Source organism: Saccoglossus kowalevskii, chromosome 20 (genome assembly GCF_978046115.1).
Source record: "Saccoglossus kowalevskii chromosome 20, keSacKowa6.1, whole genome shotgun sequence".
In the NCBI taxonomy this organism is placed as follows: domain Eukaryota; kingdom Metazoa; phylum Hemichordata; class Enteropneusta; family Harrimaniidae; genus Saccoglossus; species Saccoglossus kowalevskii.
In genome coordinates this window covers 8,142,613-8,154,205 of record NC_140660.1, presented here as the reverse complement: position 1 = coordinate 8,154,205, position 11,593 = coordinate 8,142,613, and the positions used below count along the sequence as shown (strand labels likewise).

The following is an 11,593-nucleotide window of genomic DNA, read 5'->3' as shown; positions in this document are numbered from 1 at the left end:
AAAAAGTTACATTTTGGAAACCACACCCACTTTTGTGAGACCTCGTCCAAACTGTAACTCGATTAACTAGTCAACAGAATTCCGAGTTACAGGTAAAATACATTTTTAGTTGTTGAAGGTTCACATTTAGTAACTTGAACTTTAAGTAACAGTTAACCAAACATCGAGTTACAGGCAGCATGATTTTTTTTAACGTTCAACTATTAAGTATGTTGCCCATAACGCGAAGTTTTGTTAACTGTTGATTGGCCATAGTTACAATTTGGGTGTGGTTTCGCAAAAAGGGGCGTGATTTATAAAATATGGGCGTGGTAATATTTGTAACTCAATGTTTTCGTAACTCGATGCTCGTAACTCTAACAGTTCAGTATATAGAATAGATATTTTGTTGTTTAATGTATTATGACGATAAGATTTGGTACATGATCTTCCCAGGGGATCACTGGTAAAACTCACGGAAAAGCGAGGCACCCAAGTGTTCAAGAAATTATGCTTCATAACAGGGTCCCTTTTCGACATTCTCAGAAATCAAAAAGAATGATATCTTTGCTAGCTTTATATATTGTGTAATATACGGCAATGATAGTTTAATTTAACAATTATTTGTAACTAGTATAGTGTACATGTAATAAAAGAGTGTTTTTATATCGAAAATATATTTCGAGGGCCGATTTTTGAATTTGATTTTTACTAAAAGACCCCCAGAATAGTCTAGTGAAATCAAAACAAAAAACAATATTTGTTTACATTGAAATTAAGGTTGAAGTCGTTAACAGAGATTTTAGAGAAGCGGGAAAGTGCGCCTTTGCAAAACAAGATATAAAAGCAAATGAGATAATTGGGGTGTACGACGGAGAAATAATTGACAGAGCAGAGGCTGAACAACTAGAACGACAGTATGCGGTAACAGGTGAACGTTGTGGCATGTATCACCTGGAATATTCGGGCATGGTGTGAGTATATAATCAGCCACAATATTTGCCATAATATTTTCTTAGTGTTAGTAGTTATATGTAACACTACTTTCATACAATTTAATGTAAAACTAATGAAATGAATTATGCACTTGCTGTCACACACTCGCTCTTATCATCTAGCTCACTCACACACACACACACACGCACAATGGCAATTCACCCATTCTCACGCACTCGCTTACCCTCTCCCACCCCAATTCATTGAACTCAAACACTCCACCCACTGACACACACAAACTCGCACACAAACTCACTCACCCACCCATTTGATCATCCTCCAACAAACTCACTCACAACTAAATCTAATTCACCCACAACTCTTACATTATCAAGCCACCCTTTCATTAGGTCAACCGCAATTCACTCGTTACTCTCAACTGATTGACTAAATGAGTGACTCATTGTTTAATAAATTCCTTTCTACTCACCCACTTAACAACGAAATAATTCAGTAACAATCAGACATATATTATTAACTCACCAACCAAATGACTTGCTGAGTGAAACATTGATTTCTCTCTGACTTGCCCACATTTCATTAACCCATTTTAACTCGCACACGCTATAACTTAACTGTCCCACCTTACCACTAGCTCACTGATTTGTCAACCCAAAGATAGCTTCATTCGCTCACTTAATCAACACTAAATCTAGTTAATTCACTCAGTCATATGTACATTATATCAACTTACTCATTACACACTTGCCAACTCAAGCACCCATTCGCTCACCAACAGATTGATTCACTGTTGTATATATAAACACATCCATCCAACCAACCACCCACCCATCCATTCACTGTCATACTCAAATGACGCATCAATTAACCCTTTCACTCACTCACTCACACATCTTCACTCACTCACCCTCACCCACTCAGCTTTACTCCCTCAGCCTCACCTTCACTCACTTTCTCACCTTCACTCATCTTCATTCACTCACTCACTCATTCACACATCTTCACTCACTCACCTTCATTCACTCACTCTCACCCACTCACCTTCATGCTCACCTTCATTCACCCATCCTCAGCCTCACCTTCACTCACTCACCTCACCCACTCACTCACTCACTCCCATCTTCACTCACTCACCCTTACCTTCACTAACTTACCCTTACCTTCACTCACTCACTCCTTCACCCACTCACCCTCATCTTCATTTACTCACTCGCCCTCATCTTCACTCACTCGCCTTCTCAAACTCACTCTCACCTTCACTCACTCACTCGCTCACCTTCGCTCACTCACTCACCTTCATTCACTCACCCTTACCTTCACTCCCCTTATCTTCACTCACTCTCATCCACACCTCCATTCACTCACCCTCGTCTTCACTCACTCACCTTCTCTAACTCACTCCCATCTTCACCCACTCACCTTCATTCACTCATCTTTACTCCCACTCACTCACCCTCAGCTTTACTTACTCACTCACCCTCAGTCTCATCTTCACTCACCCTCATTCACTCACTCACTCACCCTCATTCACTCACTCACCTTCAGTCACACACTTTCACTCACTCACTCACCCACCCACCCTCACCTTCACTCACACACTCACCCTCAGCTTCACTTCCATCAGCCTCACCTTCACTCACTCACCCACTCCCACCTTCACTCACACACCTTCACTCACTCGCTCACCTTCACTCACTCACTCACTCACTCACCCACCCTTACCTTCACTCACTCGCCTTCTCTAACTCACTCTCTCCTTCAATCACCCACCCTCATCTTCACTCACTCGTCTTCTCTAACTCACTCTCACCTTCAATCACTCGCCCTCATCCACACACCTTCACTCACTCACCCTCACCTTTTCTCACTCGCCCTCATCTTCACTCCCTCACTCACTCACCCTCATCTTCATTTACTCACTCGCCCTCATCTTCACTCACTCGCCTTCTCTAACTCACTCTCACCTTCACTCACTCACTCACTCACTCACTCGCTCACCTTCGCTCACTCACTCACTCACCTTCATTCACTCACCCTTACCTTCACTCACCCTTATCTTCACTCACTCTCATCAACAGCTCCATTCACTCACCCTCGTCTTCACTCACTCACCTTCTCTAACTCACTCCCATCTTCACCCACTCACTCACCTTCACTCACTCATCTTTACTCCCACTCACTCACCCTCAGCTTTACTTACTCACTCACCCTCATTCACTCACTCACTCACCCTCATTCATTCACTCACCTTCAGTCACACACTTTCACTCACTCACTCACACACCCACCCACCCACCCTCACCTTCACTCACACACTCACCCTCAGCTTCACTTCCATCAGCCTCACCTTCACTCACTCACCCACTCCCACCTTCACTCACACACCTTCACTCACTCGCTCACCTTCACTCACACACCTTCACTCACACACCTTCACTCACTCACTCACCTTCACTCACTCACTCTCACTCACCCTTACCTTCACTCACTCGCCTTCTCTAACTCACTCTCACCTTCACTCACTCACTCGCTCACCTTCGCTCACTCACTCACTCACCTTCATTCACTCCCCCTTACCTTCACTCCCCCTTATCTTCACTCACTCTCATCCACACCTCCATTCACTCACCCTCGTCTTCACTCACTCACCTTCTCTAACTCACTCCCATCTTCAGCCACTCACTCACCTTCACTCACTCATCTTTACTCCCACTCACTCACCCTCAGCTTTACTTACTCACTCACCCTCAGTCTCATCTTCACTCACCCTCATTCACTCACTCACTCACCTTCAGTCACACACTTTCACTCACTCACTCACCCACCCACCCTCACCCTTACCTTCACTCACACACTCACCCTCAGCTTCACTTCCATCAGCCTCACCTTCACTCACTCACCCACTCCCACCTTCACTCACACACCTTCACTCACTCGCTCACCTTCACTCACCCTCTCCTTCACTCACACACCTTCACTCACTCGTTCACCTTCACTCAATCACTCTCACTCACCCTTCACTCACTCGCCTTCTCTAACTCACTCTCTCCTTCAATCACCCACCCTCATCTTCACTCACTCGTCTTCTCTAACTCACTCTCACCTTCAATCACTCACCCTCACCTTCAATCACTCACCCTCATCCACACACCTTCACTCACTCACCCTCACCTTTTCTCACTCGCCCTCATCTTCACTCCCTCACTCACTCACCCACCCTCACCTTCATTCACTCACACTCACTCACCCTCACCCACCCTCACCTTCATTCACTCGCCCTCATCTTCACTCACTGCCCTCATCTTCACTCACTCACCCACCCTCACCTTCAATCACTCACCCTCATCCACACACCGTCACTCACTCACCCTCACCTTTTCTCACTCGCCCTCATCTTCACTCCCTCACTCATTCACCCACCATCACCTTCATTCACTCACACTCACTCACACCCACCCTCACCTTCATTCACTTACCCTCACTCGCCCTCATCTTCACTCACTTGCCCTCATCTTCACTCACTCACCCACCCTCACCTTCATTCACTCACTCACTCACTCACTCACTCACTCACTCACTCATGTTAATATCATCATGGCCATATATTTTCAGAATAAATCCACACAGTGAAAAGAAGATGTGGGAAACAAGTGGAATTACCTTTTTCCTGAACCATTCCAAAAAGCATTCCAACATTGTCACAAAACAACTGAAGATTAATGACAGGCCGTGTGTGGTTATGATTTCCAAATATTACATACCAGAAGGGGCAGAATTGTTATATAATTATGGTGATGAGAAAGCACCATTTTTTGCAAATTCACAAACTTTTCCAAATTAAAGTAATTTATGATCTATGTTCGAGTTGTGTTGTGTTGTGTTGTGTTGTGAACATGTAAAATAACAATAAAATTCAATATTTCCTTGACAAGAAATTAAAACACAGTGAACATGCTAAAAACATCAAAACATTAAAATTAAATGTCAGTTAAATTAAATAGTTTTACAGCATTCAAAAGTCAGGAAATACACAATTGAGTATATGAAGTTTCACACGCAAGTGCCACATGACAGACTAATTGCTGAACATTTTCAAAATCGCTAAATAAATGAAATTTATGGTATATGCAAAATAAGGTTTATGTAAACGTAATGAAACTAATTTTCTTTTAAATTTACAACTATTCCCCATCCCAGTAATGAACTACTAGTAAATACCTTATTATTTTGACACAGATCAATGTATTTAAAACACCTTCATCTCTTTTTTTAACTTGCAGGTCATTACTACAGTAATTCATATGACAGGGGTTCCAGAGAAATAATTACATTCAAATGTGGGAAAATATTAGTTAATTAATAAACACAAATTATTTGTTTCATTATTTTAACAAACTAAAAATGAATGGTGCATAGTACTACTGTAGAACATATTATTCAAGCTGTTAATTGAATAATTTAACACAAAAAGGTGCCAATTGGGCAAAAGCAATGTACATATCACCAGTGGTATGTTGGTATCCATTGTCAGGTATATTTACTAATCTATTAACAATCAATTGACAAGTTTCAAACAAAACTATTTTTTTAATTAACAATGTTGATTCATTTTAGTTTCAATAAACATTTTCAAATTATTGAAAAAACACTTCCCAAGATAGAATTTAAACACAGCTTTACATTTCAACTGATAATAAACATAGTCATGCACAGAGCATACAATTTCTAAGCACATGTCCTTGTAAGTGTATATGATCCACTGTTGACGCAATTCTTGTATTTTATTCATCAGCCAATGACGTCCTGGTTTGTGTCCTGATTAATTATAGAGTAATAATACATCATATTGGATACTGGCACTATAAAAATGGACACCCTAAAGTACATTCCAGGGTTCTTGCGTTCCTGCGTTTTGCAAAAGAAAAACAATATATCAAGTACAATTAGATTCATTTAGCTTTAGTCAGATATGAATTTTAAATATAAAACAAAAGTCAATGAAAATATAACATTGTTGCAAACACAATTAAAGTAGGAATTTGGAAGGTAAGTCATGCAAAGATCAAATAAGATTGAGACAGTTGGGGATTTCCAAATTACAAGGCCCCCATGAATTCAGACCCATTTTAACACGTAGCCAGGGTAATGAAATTAAACGGTACCCACCGAAAAATACACAGGGTCAGAACCCTGACCAACATATTGAAATAAAGTCCAAGATTGGTCGGTTATGTACGTACTTATCCAAAATGAATTCATACCCATTTTAACACGTAGCCAGGGTGGTGAAATTAAACGGTACCCACCGAAAAATACACAGGGTCAGAACCCTGACCAACACATTGAAATAAAGTCCAAGATTGGTCGGTTATGTACGTACTTATCCAAAATGAATTCATAACCATTTTAACGCGTAGCCAGGGCAATGAAATTAAACGGTACCCACCGAAAAATACACAGGGTCAGAACCCTGACCAACACATTGAAATAAAGTCCAAGATTGGTCGGTTATGTACGTACTTATCCAAAATGAATTCATACCCATTTTAACACGTAGCCAGGGTGGTGAAATTAAACGGTACCCACCGAAAAATACACAGGGTCAGAACCCTGACCAACACATTGAAATAAAGTCCAAGATTGGTCGGTTATGTACGTACTTATCCAAAATGAATTCATAACCATTTTAACGCGTAGCCAGGGCAATGAAATTAAACGGTACCCACCGAAAAATACACAGGGTCAGAACCCTGACCAACACATTGAATTAAAGTCCAAGATTGGTCGGTTATGTACGTACTTATCCAAAATGAATTCATAACCATTTTAACACATAGCCAGGGTAATGAAATTAAACGGTACCCACCGAAAAATACACAGGGTCAGAACCCTGACCAACACATTGAATTAAAGTCCAAGATTGGTCGGTTATGTACGTACTTATCCAGAGTGACTTCAGACCCATTTTAACACGTAGCCAGGGTAATGAAATTAAACGGTACCCACCGAAAAATACACAGGGTCAGAACCCTGACCAACACATTGAAATAAAGTCCACGATTGGTCGGTTATGTACGTACTTATCCAAAATGAATTCATAACCATTTTAACGCGTAGCCAGGGTAGTGAAATTAAACGGTACCCACCGAAAAATACACAGGGTCAGAACCCTGACCAACACATTGAATTAAAGTCCAAGATTGGTCGGTTATGTACGTACTTATCCAAAATGAATTCATACCCATTTTAACACGTAGCCAGGGTGGTGAAATTAAACGGTACCCACCGAAAAATACACAGGGTCAGAACCCTGACCAACACATTGAAATAAAGTCCAAGATTGGTCGGTTATGTACGTACTTATCCAAAATGAATTCATACCCATTTTAACACGTAGCCAGGGTGGTGAAATTAAACGGTACCCACCGAAAAATACACAGGGTCAGAACCCTGACCAACACATTGAAATAAAGTCCAAGATTGGTCGGTTATGTACGTACTTATCCAAAATGAATTCATAACCATTTTAACGCGTAGCCAGGGCAATGAAATTAAACGGTACCCACCGAAAAATACACAGGGTCAGAACCCTGACCAACACATTGAAATAAAGTCCAAGATTTGTCGGTTATGTACGTACTTATCCAAAATGAATTCATAACCATTTTAACACATAGCCAGGGTAATGAAATTAAACGGTACCCACCGAAAAATACACAGGGTCAGAACCCTGACCAACACATTGAAATAAAGTCCAAGATTGGTCGGTTATGTACGTACTTATCCAAAATGAATTCATACCCATTTTAACACGTAGCCAGGGTGGTGAAATTAAACGGTACCCACCGAAAAATACACAGGGTCAGAACCCTGACCAACACATTGAAATAAAGTCCAAGATTGGTCGGTTATGTACGTACTTATCCAAAATGAATTCATAACCATTTTAACGCGTAGCCAGGGCAATGAAATTAAATGGTACCCACCGAAAAATACACAGGGTCAGAACCCTGACCAACACATTGAATTAAAGTCCAAGATTGGTCGGTTATGTACGTACTTATCCAAAATGAATTCATAACCATTTTAACGCGTAGCCAGGGCAATGAAATTAAACGGTACCCACCGAAAAATACACAGGGTCAGAACCCTGACCAACACATTGAAATAAAGTCCAAGATTGGTCGGTTATGTACGTACTTATCCAAAATGAATTCATACCCATTTTAACACGTAGCCATGGTGGTGAAATTAAACGGTACCCACCGAAAAATACACAGGGTCAGAACCCTGACCAACACATTGAAATAAAGTCCAAGATTGGTCGGTTATGTACGTACTTATCCAAAATGAATTCATACCCATTTTAACACGTAGCCAGGGTGGTGAAATTAAACGGTACCCACCGAAAAATACACAGGGTCAGAACCCTGACCAACATATTGAAATAAAGTCCAAGATTGGTCGGTTATGTACGTACTTATCCAAAATGAATTCATACCCATTTTAACACGTAGCCAGGGTGGTGAAATTAAACGGTACCCACCGAAAAATACACAGGGTCAGAACCCTGACCAACACATTGAAATAAAGTCCAAGATTGGTCGGTTATGTACGTACTTATCCAAAATGAATTCATAACCATTTTAACGCGTAGCCAGGGCAATGAAATTAAACGGTACCCACCGAAAAATACACAGGGTCAGAACCCTGACCAACACATTGAAATAAAGTCCAAGATTGGTCGGTTATGTACGTACTTATCCAAAATGAATTCATACCCATTTTAACACGTAGCCAGGGTGGTGAAATTAAACGGTACCCACCGAAAAATACACAGGGTCAGAACCCTGACCAACACATTGAAATAAAGTCCAAGATTGATCGGTTATGTACGTACTTATCCAAAATGAATTCATACCCATTTTAACACGTAGCCAGGGTGGTGAAATTAAACGGTACCCACCGAAAAATACACAGGGTCAGAACCCTGACCAACATATTGAAATAAAGTCCAAGATTGGTCGGTTATGTACGTACTTATCCAAAATGAATTCATACCCATTTTAACACGTAGCCAGGGTGGTGAAATTAAACGGTACCCACCGAAAAATACACAGGGTCAGAACCCTGACCAACACATTGAAATAAAGTCCAAGATTGGTCGGTTATGTACGTACTTATCCAAAATGAATTCATAACCATTTTAACGCGTAGCCAGGGCAATGAAATTAAACGGTACCCACCGAAAAATACACAGGGTCAGAACCCTGACCAACACATTGAAATAAAGTCCAAGATTGGTCGGTTATGTACGTACTTATCCAAAATGAATTCATAACCATTTTAACACATAGCCAGGGTAATGAAATTAAACGGTACCCACCGAAAAATACACAGGGTCAGAACCCTGACCAACACATTGAAATAAAGTCCAAGATTGGTCGGTTATGTACGTACTTATCCAAAATGAATTCATACCCATTTTAACACGTAGCCAGGGTGGTGAAATTAAACGGTACCCACCGAAAAATACACAGGGTCAGAACCCTGACCAACACATTGAAATAAAGTCCAAGATTGGTCGGTTATGTACGTACTTATCCAAAATGAATTCATAACCATTTTAACGCGTAGCCAGGGCAATGAAATTAAACGGTACCCACCGAAAAATACACAGGGTCAGAACCCTGACCAACACATTGAATTAAAGTCCAAGATTGGTCGGTTATGTACGTACTTATCCAAAATGAATTCATAACCATTTTAACGCGTAGCCAGGGTAATGAAATTAAACGGTACCCACCGAAAAATACACAGGGTCAGAACCCTGACCAACATATTGAAATAAAGTCCAAGATTGGTCGGTTATGTACGTACTTATCCAAAATGAATTCATACCCATTTTAACACGTAGCCAGGGTGGTGAAATTAAACGGTACCCACCGAAAAATACACAGGGTCAGAACCCTGACCAACACATTGAAATAAAGTCCAAGATTGGTCGGTTATGTACGTACTTATCCAAAATGAATTCATAACCATTTTAACGCGTAGCCAGGGCAATGAAATTAAACGGTACCCACCGAAAAATACACAGGGTCAGAACCCTGACCAACACATTGAAATAAAGTCCAAGATTGGTCGGTTATGTACGTACTTATCCAAAATGAATTCATACCCATTTTAACACGTAGCCAGGGTGGTGAAATTAAACGGTACCCACCGAAAAATACACAGGGTCAGAACCCTGACCAACACATTGAAATAAAGTCCAAGATTGGTCGGTTATGTACGTACTTATCCAAAATGAATTCATAACCATTTTAACGCGTAGCCAGGGCAATGAAATTAAACGGTACCCACCGAAAAATACACAGGGTCAGAACCCTGACCAACACATTGAAATAAAGTCCAAGATTGGTCGGTTATGTACGTACTTATCCAAAATGAATTCATAACCATTTTAACACGTAGCCAGGGTAATGAAATTAAACGGTACCCACCGAAAAATACACAGGGTCAGAACCCTGACCAACACATTGAAATAAAGTCCAAGATTGGTCGGTTATGTACGTACTTATCCAAAATGAATTCATACCCATTTTAACACGTAGCCAGGGTGGTGAAATTAAACGGTACCCACCGAAAAATACACAGGGTCAGAACCCTGACCAACACATTGAAATAAAGTCCAAGATTGGTCGGTTATGTACGTACTTATCCAAAATGAATTCATAACCATTTTAACGCGTAGCCAGGGCAATGAAATTAAACGGTACCCACCGAAAAATACACAGGGTCAGAACCCTGACCAACACATTGAAATAAAGTCCAAGATTGGTCGGTTATGTACGTACTTATCCAAAATGAATTCATAACCATTTTAACGCGTAGCCAGGGCAATGAAATTAAACGGTACCCACCGAAAAATACACAGGGTCAGAACCCTGACCAACACATTGAATTAAAGTCCAAGATTGGTCGGTTATGTACGTACTTATCCAAAATGAATTCATAACCATTTTAACGCGTAGCCAGGGTAATGAAATTAAACGGTACCCACCGAAAAATACACAGGGTCAGAACCCTGACCAACATATTGAAATAAAGTCCAAGATTGGTCGGTTATGTACGTACTTATCCAAAATGAATTCATACCCATTTTAACACGTAGCCAGGGTGGTGAAATTAAACGGTACCCACCGAAAAATACACAGGGTCAGAACCCTGACCAACACATTGAAATAAAGTCCAAGATTGGTCGGTTATGTACGTACTTATCCAAAATGAATTCATAACCATTTTAACGCGTAGCCAGGGCAATGAAATTAAACGGTACCCACCGAAAAATACACAGGGTCAGAACCCTGACCAACACATTGAAATAAAGTCCAAGATTGGTCGGTTATGTACGTACTTATCCAAAATGAATTCATAACCATTTTAACACGTAGCCAGGGTAATGAAATTAAACGGTACCCACCGAAAAATACACAGGGTCAGAACCCTGACCAACACATTGAAATAAAGTCCAAGATTGGTCGGTTATGTACGTACTTATCCAAAATGAATTCATACCCATTTTAACACGTAGCCAGGGTGGTGAAATTAAACGGTACCCACCGAAAAATACACAGGGTCAGAACCCTGACCA

The 11,593-nt window shown here is 40.7% G+C and overlaps 2 long non-coding RNA genes across 2 annotated transcripts; one reads left to right on the top strand and one right to left on the bottom strand.

Annotated features, from left to right (window-relative positions):
* Positions 1-591: 591 nt before the first annotated feature.
* Positions 592-4,793, top strand: LOC146729969 (uncharacterized). The gene is made up of 2 exons (XR_014927967.1): positions 592-953; positions 4,549-4,793. It is a non-coding gene; the product is annotated as an uncharacterized LOC146729969 (long non-coding RNA).
* Positions 2,262-4,335, bottom strand: LOC146729970 (uncharacterized). Its single transcript, XR_014927968.1, has 2 exons — positions 3,368-4,335; positions 2,262-2,880 (listed from the first exon to the last, which is right to left on the bottom strand). It is a non-coding gene; the product is annotated as an uncharacterized LOC146729970 (long non-coding RNA).
* Positions 4,794-11,593: the final 6,800 nt, after the last annotated feature.